This window comes from Macaca mulatta, chromosome 1 (assembly GCF_049350105.2).
Source record: "Macaca mulatta isolate MMU2019108-1 chromosome 1, T2T-MMU8v2.0, whole genome shotgun sequence".
NCBI classification, from domain to species: Eukaryota; Metazoa; Chordata; class Mammalia; order Primates; family Cercopithecidae; genus Macaca; species Macaca mulatta.
In genome coordinates, this window is record NC_133406.1 from 183022641 (window position 1) to 183036411 (window position 13771).

A 13771-nucleotide genomic window follows, 5' to 3' on the forward strand; every position below is an offset into this window, starting at 1 on the left:
GACCTTAGAGATCTTCTAGCTCAGGGTTTGCCAAACAAGTTTTCTCTCCAATGCCAGTATCAAAGGAGTGGAAGTGTTGCTTGAATTGCTGAGGTGACAATTTTAAGATGGCATCTGAGGTTGTAGGGCAAGAGTGTTCTGATCAATGTAGTGATGTATGCCAAGGGACCAGTCTTAACTTGGGTTCTTCCTTAGACGTTGGGCTTGAGATGGGGTACTTGTGGAAATTATTTAGTCAAGGAGGCTCTCAGAAGGAGAGAGAGAAAAGGAGGCTGAAGGCAGGGAAGAAAGTTAAGCAATGATGTGGTCTCAGCTGGGGACCAACCTGGGCCACTGCAGTGTGAATTGAGGCAGGGGGCTAACCTTTCATACACTGGTGGTTGGTCATTGGCTATGGATGTGGGGATGGGGATGGTGCATACCCCCAGCCTGGTGGCTCTCCTCAGCAGAGGGCTATTCTTGGAAGAAGGGAGCAGCTGTCAGTCATTAGCAGCTGACACTCACAGCAGCTGGGCAGTATGTGCACCAGCCCAGGAAAGGGAGTCTGGGCAGGGTACCAAGAATGTCCACTAATGGCGATCCACTGGCTAGGCAGTTAGCATCCTTAAATAGAGCACATCAGCTTATTTACAGGTGAGAAATCTGATGCCCAGAGAGAAACGCTCAAGTCAAAATTCCTTTGCATACCCTCAGGGTTCTCCACAGTTGGGCTCTATGCTTAGTTACCAATCCTCTGCCACCCTCAGAGCATGGCAGACATGCTAGTCCTGTTGATGCCTTGTTCCCCAGGGATTCTGGCACTTCTCCTACCACCATGCCTTTGGTCATGCTTCTCCTGCTCCGGCAGTATGTGAAATATCCTCCCTCACTTTTCTATTGAGCAATTTGAAATACCCTGTAGACCCATTTCATAATATTTGGAGTGATAGAGCCATCACAGATTGCCTGAAGGGGGTCTTAGCCCCTTTAAAAAGAATCTGAAAGGATTTATATTCTCAGAGCAGGTGATCTGTAGGAACCCATAGATTATCTATAATGCCTGTACTGCCATTATAGATCTCCTATAAGTACCTACAGAACATTATGGATTTATTGTAGAATCCCACGGATTGCCCATGGTAATTGTGTCATGTTAAATAGTCTTTCATTCAACTGTCTAGTGAGTGTTTACTATGTTGTGGAGAAACCAGGTGAGCAAAACTGACAAGGTCTTTGCCCTTATTCTAAGCATAAAAAAAAGATTCAATATGCAGGAAACGAATACCTAATTTCAGATGGCGTTAAGTGCCATTGAGAATGACTGAGGAAAATATTCCAATTTCATAGGTCAAGGAAAGACTTCTCTGAGGAGTAACATCTGAGTTGAGATCTGAACAGCGAGAAAGAGTCTTGTCAGGAAGGTCTGAGAAAGGATCCCTCTGGACAGAAGAAACAGGAAATATACTAGCCCAGAGGAGGGAATGAGCTCAACATAATTCAGAAACAGAGAAAATGTTGGGGTGTCCAGGAAGTGGTGAGTGAGCAAATGAGGGAGGGGCAATAGTAAGAACACTGGACAAGTAGTAGGGGTAAAGAAATAAAAGCCAGCCGGGTGCAGTGGCCCATGACTGTAATCCCAGCACTTTGGGAAGCCGAGGCCGGCGGATTACGAGGTCAGGAGATCGAGACCATCCTGGCTAACACAGTGAAACCCATCTCTACTAAACATACAAAAAATTAGCCAGGCATGGTGGCGGGCACCTGTAGTCCTAGCTACTCGGGAGGCTCAGGCAGGAGAATGGCATGAACTTGGGAGGCGGAGCTTGCAGTGAGCTGAGATCGTGCGACTGCACTCCAACCTGGGCAACAGCGAAATTCTGTCTCAAAAAAAAGGAAAAGAAAAGAAATAAAAGCCACAGTGCCTTCCCTCAGACACACTCCATTCCCATAGGGCGCTTGTAGATAGCAGCAGTTAGTACACTTACTATCATAGTAAGACCACCTGTGGGTATTTACACACTGTTTCAGTACTTACAGAGGCCCTCACACTCAGTTATGATGATCGTATTTCATTATGAACTGCCTGGAGGAACATGACATGTCATCTCCAGTCATGAGTTGTTAGCGATGACCTGAAGACATGTAGTTCCACCGTAAACCCTTAAGATGCTTTCAGTTGGTTAAAGCTTGCTAATTGTGTTTGCAGCATCACTAAAAATTGCCTGGAGATTGTTTTTAAATCCAAGACTGTTCCAAAGAACAATTTTTTTTCCTTTGACTCAGTTTTCTCTCCCTCTTATTGATTAACATGGGAAATTAATCCCAAGCAAGTATTTGGTACAAATGACAGCACCCAGCTACAAACACGTCCCCCAGTATTGTCAGTTAGGATTAGTTACAGTTCCAAGTAGTATAATAATATTGGTTTAAATAAGAGAGAAGTCTGTTTCTCTTTCACAAATAAGTCAGAAGTTGATGGTCCTAGAGTGGATTTGGTAGTGCTACTCTGTGAAGTCCTCAGGAATCCAGGCTCCTTCCAGCTTCCTACTCTGTCCTTCAAGATGGCTCTTCAGCCATTACATCCATGTTCCAAGTAGCAGATGTAGAAGGAAGGGAAGAAAAAGCAAGAGAGTATGCTAGTTATTTGTTGAAGAAAGCTTTGAGAAAATGTCTGAATATACTTCTGCTGACCTTTGACCAAAACTTAGTCACGTGGCCACAAAACAGCAAGGAGGCTGTAAAATACAGTATTTATTCTTGCGGGGCACAGGCCTGACAGAATATTCTCTTACTAAGAAAGAAGGCAAAAATGGATAATGAGGAGAAATCAACAGCTTTTACAATACCCACTATGGAAACAACTCATGTGACAAAATTCACATTAGTAAAAATGCCCCAAACCAGTGGTCGCTAGCCCTAGGATGTTAAGAAACAGTAAAACTAAATTTAAAAAGAGAAGGAGTCCAACATAGCACTGGCAACCTATAATTTTTCCAAGCGAGGATGTGAAAAACGGCTTAAACCCATCACCCACTGTCATAATCATCTCACAAGGAAAGAAGACTGTATCACAAAAGAAGAAAGGACTTACTTACTCCTTAGAAATGTTTTAATGGATTAAATTTAGCTTTTGTGGGAGGGGGGAATAAACTTATTTTTTTTCATATCACCACAAAACAGTGAAAGCTTCATCACGGACCCGTATTATTAAGTGGTGCTTCAAACTGAAAGCATTTCTTTAAGACAGTATGATACTTTCTGTTTCTAAAAGCTCCCCCAAGTTGCAATAATAACAACCATTTATCTAGAGCACAAACCATTAACTGATGGACCTTAGGTCAGGTTCTGTTCATAGACACTGTGTTTGATCTGATCAGTAATTTTTTTTTTCAAACTTTGAATTTGTTGTCAATATGGAAAGCTTAAGAGATTTTACATAAAAAGTAATAATCGTTCTTGCTTCTCTTGAAAAGTGAGAAGCTCTGGCACACAAGGGCCCTCATTTCCACATGGTCACTCCCAGCTGGATGCAGCACAGCAGCAGCTGCCCCTTTCAATGGGCACACACTTGCCAATTCATTACGGGTCCACCTGGCCAGCCTCTCCTTTATGCAATATGCCAGGTCCCTGTGGAAACCTGAGTTTGTGACTCCTCATTTCATGCTACCAATATACCGGTATTTAGATACATACTTCTAAACTTCACATCAACCTGAAAATTAAACATTATTATCCCCTTTTCACTAGAGCAAAGAACAAAGCAGTAAAGTGACTTGCCCAAGACTGAAGCTAATAGGTACCCACCTGGAATTTGAACCCAGGTCTCTCCGACTCCAAGGCCTGTGTGCCTTCCGCTGTGCCACCCTAGCTTCCAGCAGGCTTCTGACCCACATCTCTGTCGGCCCTCGCACAGGTAGAATTATTCATGCCATCTGGTTTTTAGGACTTTCTTAGAATTAGCTGAGAAAAGTTTTGAATTTCCTGTTTCTCTTGCAATATTATTTTAGGCTCCTTTTCATATTTATTTTTGAGGGGGAAAATATCCTGGGGAAGCAATGGTGGTTCAGAGAAGAACATCGCCATCCATCATGCAGACACAGCATGCATTTAAACAGCTCTGAGTACATAAATTGGTTACTTAATCGGCCCTAGCTAATCCATGGAGTGCAGAAGCCAAACTACAGTATGGGAAACAGCTTTTACACATGGGGTGCACACATCTGACAGAGCCTAGGGTTCTTGGAGCAGCTGCTGAGTGAGGCTCAAGGCCTTCTGACCCTCCCACTCGCTGTAGGCTCTCAGTGCCTCATGGGTAGTTGTTTTCAGAACATGAGGCAAGCTGGAGCCTTTCATTAGAGAAGCAATTCTGAAACAGAATGAGAATTTTAAAATGTGTATGTCTGAGTTTCTTTTCATTCACAACTGGACTTCTTTACTTTAAGCTCCATGCTGACAACTTCAAGTCAGATAGGGAAAAACATAAAAACAATACTACCTGCTATATTCACATTACATACATTCCAATTTTCCCTATAAAAGACTACATACTTATGAAACATATTTAACTATGACATTATCAACTATTTCCAGATCATTCCATTTAACAAATGTAGGCTACTTCCTTCAAATCTCCTGAGTTGTGTTGACTGCTGTGTGTCAGGCATGAAGGGCAATAGGTGTGTGGATAGCAATCAGATACAGTCCTTGCCCTCAAGCCACTCTTTTCCTTGTGTAGAAGACACCCATGTAAACATACAGTTCATGGTTTCATTCACTGATGCAACAAATCCTTTTTTTAATGTCTCCTATGACCTAAGCATTCTTCTAAGAACTAATTCCTATATTTATAAAGTTTACAGTTTACATTCTAGTTGTGGGGTGGGGATGGATTCATTTCCTGTGGTTACTATAGCAAAATACTACAAACTTAGTAGCTCAATACAATGTGAATTTATTATTTTAAGGTTCTGGATATCAGAAGTCAGAAATCCATTTCACTGGGCTGAAATTAAGACCTTGGCAGTCCCGTTTTCCTTCTGGAGGCTCTAGAATCCACTTCCTTACCTTTTCCAGCTTCTAGGAATGCCTGCACCTGTATTCCTTGACCCATGGCCCCTTCCTCCATGTTCAAATCCAGCAGCATAGCATCTTTTCTCTTCCCTGATCCCTGATTCTGTCCTTACATCTTCTCTCTCTAAATCTGATCCTGCATCTCCCTTTAATAAGAACCCTGTAATTATATTGGGCCCACCCAGATAATTCAGAATAATCTCCCCATCCCAAAAGCACTAATCCAATCATATCTGCAAAGTACGTTTACCATGCATGATAACATAATCACAGGTTTTGGGGATTAGGATAGGATGTGGACATCTTTGGGACCATTATTCACCCTACTACAGGGACAGACAGTAAACAACTAAATTCACACACACACACCCATGCACACACCCGCACGCGAGCGCGCACACACACACACACACACGATCATGCCAAACATGGATATGTGAAAATGGCATAGGGTGAGGGCAGAGAGCAAGACAGGAGTTGCTATTTTAGGTAAGAAATGGATCTTAGGAGGTGACGTTTATAGCTGAATGAGTGAGGGAATGAGTCCTGGGGATGTTCTGTGGGTGGGTGCTGGAAGCTGAATAATCAGTAGGAACAGCAATGCACAGAATCTGAGACATGAATGAGCTTAATGTGTTGAAAAAGCAAAGGGGCCAATGACACTACATCAAAGTTGGTGGGGGGGTGTTATGAAGGAAGTCAGGTATGGAATTTGAAGTTTATTCTAAGTGTAATAGGAAGGCTTTAGAGGATTTATAGCAAAGGAATGAGGTATCTTGATTAATATTTTCAAAAATACTATTCCTTTAGGAGATCTGATTGCTGGGGTGGCAAGAGTAGATGTAGCAAGGCCTGCTAGGGGCTGCTGCCACACGGCCCAGGACAGGCATGATGCAGGCTTGAGTTGAGGTGATATCAGTGGAGGTAGAGAGAGGTGCTCAGAGTCAAAGTACACCTGGAAAGGTTAGTCTGCTTGGCTTGCCAGTGTTCTAGCTGTGGGGACTTGGAGGAAAGGGTGGATTCGGAGGACCTCTAGGCATGGGATCCGAACAGCACTATGAGATTAGGTGTCCTGCAACACTAGAGAGATGACTAAGCCACAGTTGCAAATTTTATCAGTAACTTCATTGTAGACAGGTAGACTTTGTTCACTACAATAATAACTATTCAGATTTCTTCATATAATCAGCCTTTGCCTTATATATTTATTCTTTTCCCTCAAAAGAAATGCTAGTACTATGGAATCTGTGATGCAGGAGGTGATAGAACAATAAACATTCTGGGGGTACCCTCAGGAAAAAGATCTGTTTCAGCTGAGTTACCTAAAAGGGAAGGCAGGAATCTTGCTGCTGAGCAGGGCACTGGTTCTCACCTGTTAGCTCTTGGAGTCTACCTTGAGACCTGCACATGCCAGGTGCCTGAGTTTGGGAGGCCTGAAACTGGCACACTTGGAAACATAAATGCAAAAAAAAAAAAAAAAAAAAAGCCACTGCACGCCAACAGTGAGATAGCTGAGCAGAATTGTCACCGACAGTGTACTGATTTATTCTAGTGCAAAAGCAAGCATGAGTGAAACTTGAAGGTTGCTAGATAAGCATCTGCCTTCCAGGAGTTTATAGTCGAAAAGGAAGATAAGCGTCCAGAAGTAACTAGAGCCCTGAGTGCAAAGTTAAGCACTCGAGGCTTTGACTTTTGAAAATTAAATGAAAAATCAATAAGATCACATGCAAGACTGATATGGTTTGGCTGCATCCCTGCCCAAATCTCATCTTGAGTTGTAATCCCCAGATGCTGAGGAAGGGAACTCATGGGAAGTGATTGGATCATGGGGGTGGTTTCGCTCATGCTGTTCTCGTGACAATGAGTGAGTTCTCATAAGACCTCATGGTTTTATAAGCATCTGGCATTTCCCTTGCTGGCATTCATTCTCTCTCCTGCTGCCCTGTGAAGAGGTGCCTTCTGCCGTGATTGTAAGTTTCCTGAGGCCTCCCCAGCCATGTGGAATTGTGAGTCAATTAAACCTCTTTTCTTTATACATTACCCAGTCTTGGGTATTTCTTATTAGCAGCGTGAGAATGAACTAATACAAAGGCAGTGTAATTTTGGTTAAAAGCCTAGGTTCTGGCACCAGACTTCTGGGGTCAAACAAAACTTTGCCTGGTGACACTGGGCAAGTCCCATAATCAGTCTGGGCCTCTATTTCCTTGTCTGTACATCAAGATTGACAATCATGCCTTTCTCATGGGGTTAAAAAAAAAAATGAATCAACATGTGTAGAGAGCTCAGATTAGTGCCTGGTTCATGGTGAGGCTCAGCAAGAATCAATGATTGTTAATGCATATCAGAAGCTTTTGACTTAAAAGCTCAATAACCAGGAACTACTTTTACTATTATATAGAGGAACAGATGAATTCACTCCACTTCAACAGGAGTGTTTTACAAGCCTACTGTGTACTCAGAATGAAAAGATAACTGGCAAGTCTTGAACTGTAGAGTCCTCGGTATAGAAGAGAGGACAGATCAACAGCAACACAGTTCAATTAGTGGAAGGAGGGCTCCAATAATCAAGGGCTGAGGAGCCACAGGGAGCATACCAGCAGAGGATTCTAGTCTGGTACCCGACAATTAGTGGGTGCCCAGTAAATATGCATCCCTGCAGCCATTTCCAAATAGTTCTAACTTTGTACCTGTCCAGAAGAATTATATTTGTCCAGAGTATGTTGTTTTTTAAATACAACAAGACTGTGTTTCAAACAAATTGATCATAAATTTGAGATGTATGCTAAAGTGACTAAACAAGATGTTTTAACATCTGGAGTGTAAAAAAAATGGTGGGGTCTGTGTTTCTAAGTTTATTTTTTGACATAATGCTGAAACTTTAGCAAGTATGTTGTTTGTTAAAATAGCATTTTAGATTTCTTTTGCCTTTTAGAATTTTCAGAGTGCCTTCATGTTACTTTATTTAATCTTCATAAAAAAAAAAACCAGTGACTATCTATCCTGAATTTTCAGATGAGGAAACCAGGATCCATTTCTGTAGACAATGGCAAGTAAAGGAAAATGCATGCAGGCATACCATTTAATGAACTGCTCTTTTTTCCCTTTTAGATTGTAAAGTCGTCCCTGGGTATTTGTGGGGTAAATTCGTCTCCAGGATCCCCCTCAAATACAAAAACCCACAGATGCTCAAAGTCCTTATATAAAATGGTATAATATTTGCATATAACAAACACACATCCTCCTGTATCCTTTAAATAATCTCTAGATTACTTATAATACCTAACACAATGTCAATGCTACACGAATAGTTGTTGTACTATATTGCTTAAGGAATAATAATGAGAAAAAAAGTCTGCATATGTTCAGTACACATACAATCATCCGTTTTACTTTCTGAATATTTTTGATCCGCAGTTGGTTGAATCCACAGATGCAGAACTCACAGATACGGAGAACTGACTGTATTTATTATTTCAAGAAAGCTTCCAGCCTCTAGTCCAGGGATTACAAATGCAAATGTCTGTCGGGGCCATGCTCAGAAAAAAGGTATAAATAGGTTTGATGTAAGGTCAGAGGGAGTTGGACCCGGCTAAACTGGGGGGTGTAATGCACACCCAGGCATTCAAATTGCTATTTATATTTATAACCTGCATTTTTATGACACATAATTTTATCAAGGCAGAATTAAGCTCAATATCAAATATCCTCACAATAACTTAAAGATGGTAAGAGTGAAGGATTTCCCCTGTTTGACAGGTAAGGAAACGGAGGCAGAGTGAATTGACTTCAAGTTAATAGAAGAGCTTAACCACCAGTCAGTAGAACGAAGGCGTTAAGAACATATGTTTTGGAACCTGGTAGATTTAATATAGAAATTTGGATTTGCAACTTGCTGAGCTCTGAGATGTTGAGAAGTTACTTAACCTCACTGAGCCTTAATTTCCCTGTCTGCATAATGGGAATAATAATGCTCATCTGAAAAGTTGTTTGAATACTAAGTGTGATCACACACATAAGTGTTAAGCCCAACATCTGGCATATCACAAGTATTTAATGAATACTAATTTGTTTAATGGTATTAATTAAAAGGAGAATAATTCAAGTCTATTGATAAGTGCAGGTTTTTACTCATGGCCTGCCAAGCTTTCAGATATGAGGATGCCAAAGCTTTACTGCAAATTCCTTTAGAATTCTACCAGTGATGAAGCCTAAGCAAGGAAGCAATGCATTTCTCTCTGTCTTTTTTTTTTTTTTTTCGTATCTTTACAGCACATTGGTTGTATGACCAGAGAATAGATATAAATTTAAACACGTGGGAGAGAAAATCATAGATTGTCAGAGCTGGAGGTGATCTTACTTTTCAGCTGAAGACACTTACCCAGAGAGGTTACAATGTATATGTATGTGTCTGTGTGTGTATTCAATTTATATATTTATAGTCTCTTTTGTATATATTTTATTTTACATGTATAGTATGTATATGTATATATGTGTGTGTATATATACACATATACATATACACACACATATTTACAGTCATATCTCCCAGGTAGTGGGAGGTGTAGCATAGAGTATAGAGATTTTTTCTGGGTATGTGCATGTCTGGGTCTTCAGGTATTATAAGCTGCATATGGGAGTAGAGGAAGAAGAGAGGGCGTTGGCTGTCCAGCAGTTATTTTTATCCCATGTTGCATGCTCTGTCCTACCTGACAAATCTGAATGCTGACCCCTCTGTGGTTCTGCCTGGCTGGTGACTGTGCTTGTCAGCTGAATCCACTCCCGACAGTTATTACTGGACTGTTTGATCCAGGACCTATCATCCACCAGCCTTCAGACTTTCTTAAATTTGCTTACTTCTCTCATGTGCTGATGGGTCCTCTCTCATTTATTAACCCCTCTGTCTTTTTGTTAGTTCTTTAATTTTAATGAGATCATGGGAGAAAGAGGAAAGAAATGTGTATGATGCAACTAAATTATTTACATAGGCAAGCTTCATTTGAGTGGTAAAATAACATTTCAACTGGGCGGGGTTGAACCCAAACCAGAAAGACCTAAGGTAGGAGCAATGCAATGGTCAGGCAAGAGATGATGAGGCTGACCTAGGGCATCGGCTTTTGTATACGATGCAAAGGAATACATTTTAGGTATGTTTCCAAGATCAAATTCAAAAGATTTGACATGACTGGGTAGACAATAACTCTTAAAAATAGGGAAGGCAGAAGGAAGAACAAGTTTGAAGAGAAGATAATGAATTCAGTTTGGTCATGTTAAGTCACATTGGGCATTACAGAAAACTAATGCTTGCACATAAAAGATGAAGGCATCCTCCAGAAAAATGTGTGACTGGTAGGGAATGTAATTGGAGAAATGGTCACATTAATAACTTTTAAACCTTTTGGACTATGACCCAGTATGTGCACACATGCAACCAAACATGACTCACAAAAGCACACCTTTAACTTTGATAGACTATGATATTTTCTGTTACTCAATTTAATTTAAATTAAATTCTGGTCAAAACTTACCAAACTGATTTAATGATTCACCAATATATTATGAAAAATATTGGATTAGGTTGGGCGCAGTGGTTCACACCTGTAATCCCAGCACTTTGGGAGGCCGAGGTGAGCAGATCATCTGAGGTCAGCAGTTCGAGACCAGCCTGAACAAAATGGTGAAACTCTGTTTCTACTAAAAATACCAAAATATCAGCCAGATGTGGTGGTGGACACCTGTAATCCCAGCTACTTGGAGGCTGAGTCAGAATTCCTTGAACCCTGGAGGTGGAGGTTGCAGTGAGCCGAGATCGCACCATTGCACTGTAGCCTAGGCAAAAAGGGTGAAAATCCATCTCTCTCTCTATATATATATAGATATAAAATATTATATATATATAAAATAAAATGTGTACATATATAGGATTAGAATGGATGGCTGTATGAAGAACATTAGATAAGAATACAAATCGCTCTTTGAGGACAATGCGGTCACAAGTGGTGTGGGGCTACCATCTGCCAGCTCCTGCTCCTGGCTCACCACCATTCACTCTCACTGAGGAACAAAATGGTCAAGAAGTCTCACAGCTTCCATGACTTTTAAAAATACCAGGAAAACACTCATGGAGCCGGAGGTGGCGATTCACCAAATTTGAATCACTCTAAAGAACTGCAATGTAAAATCTCAGGAGATGGTGTGTGCTGACTTGATCAGAGGAGCAAAGGAAAAGAATCTCAAAGGGAAAGAACCATTTTGAATACCTACCAAGATTCTGAGAATCATTACAAGAAAAACTCCTTGTGGTGAAGGTTCTGAGATATGAGGTCATTTCCAGATGAGAATCCACAAGTGACTCTTTGACTTGCACAGTCCTTCTGAGAGTGTTAAGCAGATTATTTCCATCAGTATTGAGCGAGGAGTTGAGGTGGAAGTCACCATTGCAGATGCTTAAGTCAACTGTCTTAATAAATTGATTACCAGTTGTTTAAAATTTAAAAAAAAAAAAAATGCAAGTCCTGAATATGGTACCCCGGGTCATCAATCAAGATTTTGCTTTAGGGATTAAACTGTGTTTAGAAGAAAACATCAGTGTTCAGTGATACTAACTGAATAAAGAATTCAGTTGTTATATTGTTCTTAAGGTCATAAGAAACCTGTGGGATCTAGGCAACATGAAAGTGAATTCTCATAAAAACACAGTCCATGGCAAGAAGTGGAACTTGCACTTAGAGTCAAGAAAATATGTCAGTAAAGGCTTTTCCACTTAAAATAGGGCTGCAGTATTTTCTCTCTGGAGCCAACCCTTGAAACACTGCTGTAAAGGATGGGTTGCACATTTGGTTTCTTCATATAGTTAACTGTATGTCCTTGAAGGGCCAGACCCTTGACAGTTTCTGGGTAAATAGCCATGTGAAACAGAGGCCTCTGATCTACTCTCAACATGATTTGCATTTTATTTAGCACTCATTTACTGAACACCTGCTACAAGTAACACGAACACCCTAGAAGAATGTGGAGATAAATGATAATTCTTGCCCTCTAGGCTCTCACAGTCTATTGGGAAGATAGAAATAAATAATTCTGGGAGCAGGCCAACTGTGATAGATGCTCCACTAGGCATGGAAAGACAGTAGGAAATAAGAGGAAAGAAAATTATTTCAACTCAGGATGTATTGTCTCCTTCTCATTTTAAAGTTCTCCTTCCAAACATCATCTCGAGTGGTTTGTGCACCCCACTTCCCAAATAACTTTATTTCATTAGCCTGTTTTATATTCTTTATGGCAATTCTTATTATTAAGGATTATCTTTATTATTAATTTTTATAATCATATGTTATTTGGAAAGAGTTGCCCAAGAGACCAAGATACAAGAGATAGGATATTTCAAGTAAGGTCTCAGGTCTGGGTAACAACTAGCAAGGAAAATATGTAAAAATTGATTACACAACTCCTATGGGTCTCACCAACACTAAGTACATGCAACAGTTCAGTTATCACAAGTTGGAATGGGAATTTTGAAGAGGGACTTCTTTGCTGAGGATGGAGTCCCATTTCCTCCATGCGGAGGAGTGGCCATGTCTCCCTGACACACGAACCCTAGTGAAGCGACTTCAAGTGAACACCTGGAGAGGTTGAATATGTTGGAGTTCTCTACTGTGACATCACAAGCTGCCCCAATACTTAGTGACTGTACTTATTATTGCCATATTTTCTGGCTCTGTGGGTCAATAATTCATAAAAGTACATTGGAGAAGTATCTACTACAAAATGATGTCTGAGGTCTCCACCAGAATAACTTAAACAGCTGGGAACTAACCAGGAAACTGTGACTGTCTCGGTTTCCCCTGCTCTTTCCTGTGGCTAGCATGGGCTTCCTCTTCTTTTTTTTCTTTTATAATAAAACAAGAAATGAATCTACGTAATTTTACGTAATTTTATGTAATAAAAATTTTACATAATTTTACGTAATAAAAATTACGTAATTACGTAATTTCTACGTAATTTTAAAGGTGACACAGCACCTTCACCTACATAATCTCACGGAGTAAACACAGCAGCACAGATAACTTATTATCTGTTTCACAAATGAGGGTCTTGAAGCTTAGTGTGGCTAGAAGCAACTTGCACCAGGTTTTGGAGCCTAGACTTGAACCAGCTTTTGTGACTCCACTTCCAGTGTTCACTTCAAGCCTGCTCACTGGCATGAGTACATTCCACAAACACCACCTCCCATCAGACACACTGAAGTCACATGGAGTCATACCCACTGAGGTGACAGGAAGCAGCAGTGCATGGCTTCTTCAGGGCAATGGAGGCCCCCAGCTCCCCGGGGAAACGCCAGCACATGCCGACCTTGAGAAAATTATGGCTGCAGCTAGAGAAATAGGTATCAGCATTCATAGAGGGATTTGGGAATGAGAAGTGTGGTAACGGTCGGGTTTAATACTGTGCGCACACTTCTGATGAATATGCAAATGTGGCTGGTACCAGAAGCAGGAGGCGAATAACATTTACTAAACAGCAGTGCTAAACCACTTTGAAAGGGGTGTGTCAGAAGCATGGTAATGTAATTAATCCTCTTCACCTGTGAATTATCAGGGCCTTTGGGTTCCATCCAAAAACGTCTGACTTGAGTTTGCTTTGCTTGGAGCCTCTTGTGTAAACTTGATCTTAATGGAGAATGAAGCCTCAGAAACTGACACAAAATAGGAAGGGGTAAAAGGCA

General features: G+C 40.9%; 1 pseudogene; it reads left to right on the top strand.

Moving 5' to 3' along the window:
• Nucleotides 1–11137: 11137 nt before the first annotated feature.
• Nucleotides 11138–11497, top strand: LOC106998881 (small ribosomal subunit protein uS10 pseudogene; annotated as a pseudogene).
• The last annotated feature ends 2274 nt before the right edge of the window (nt 11498–13771 follow it).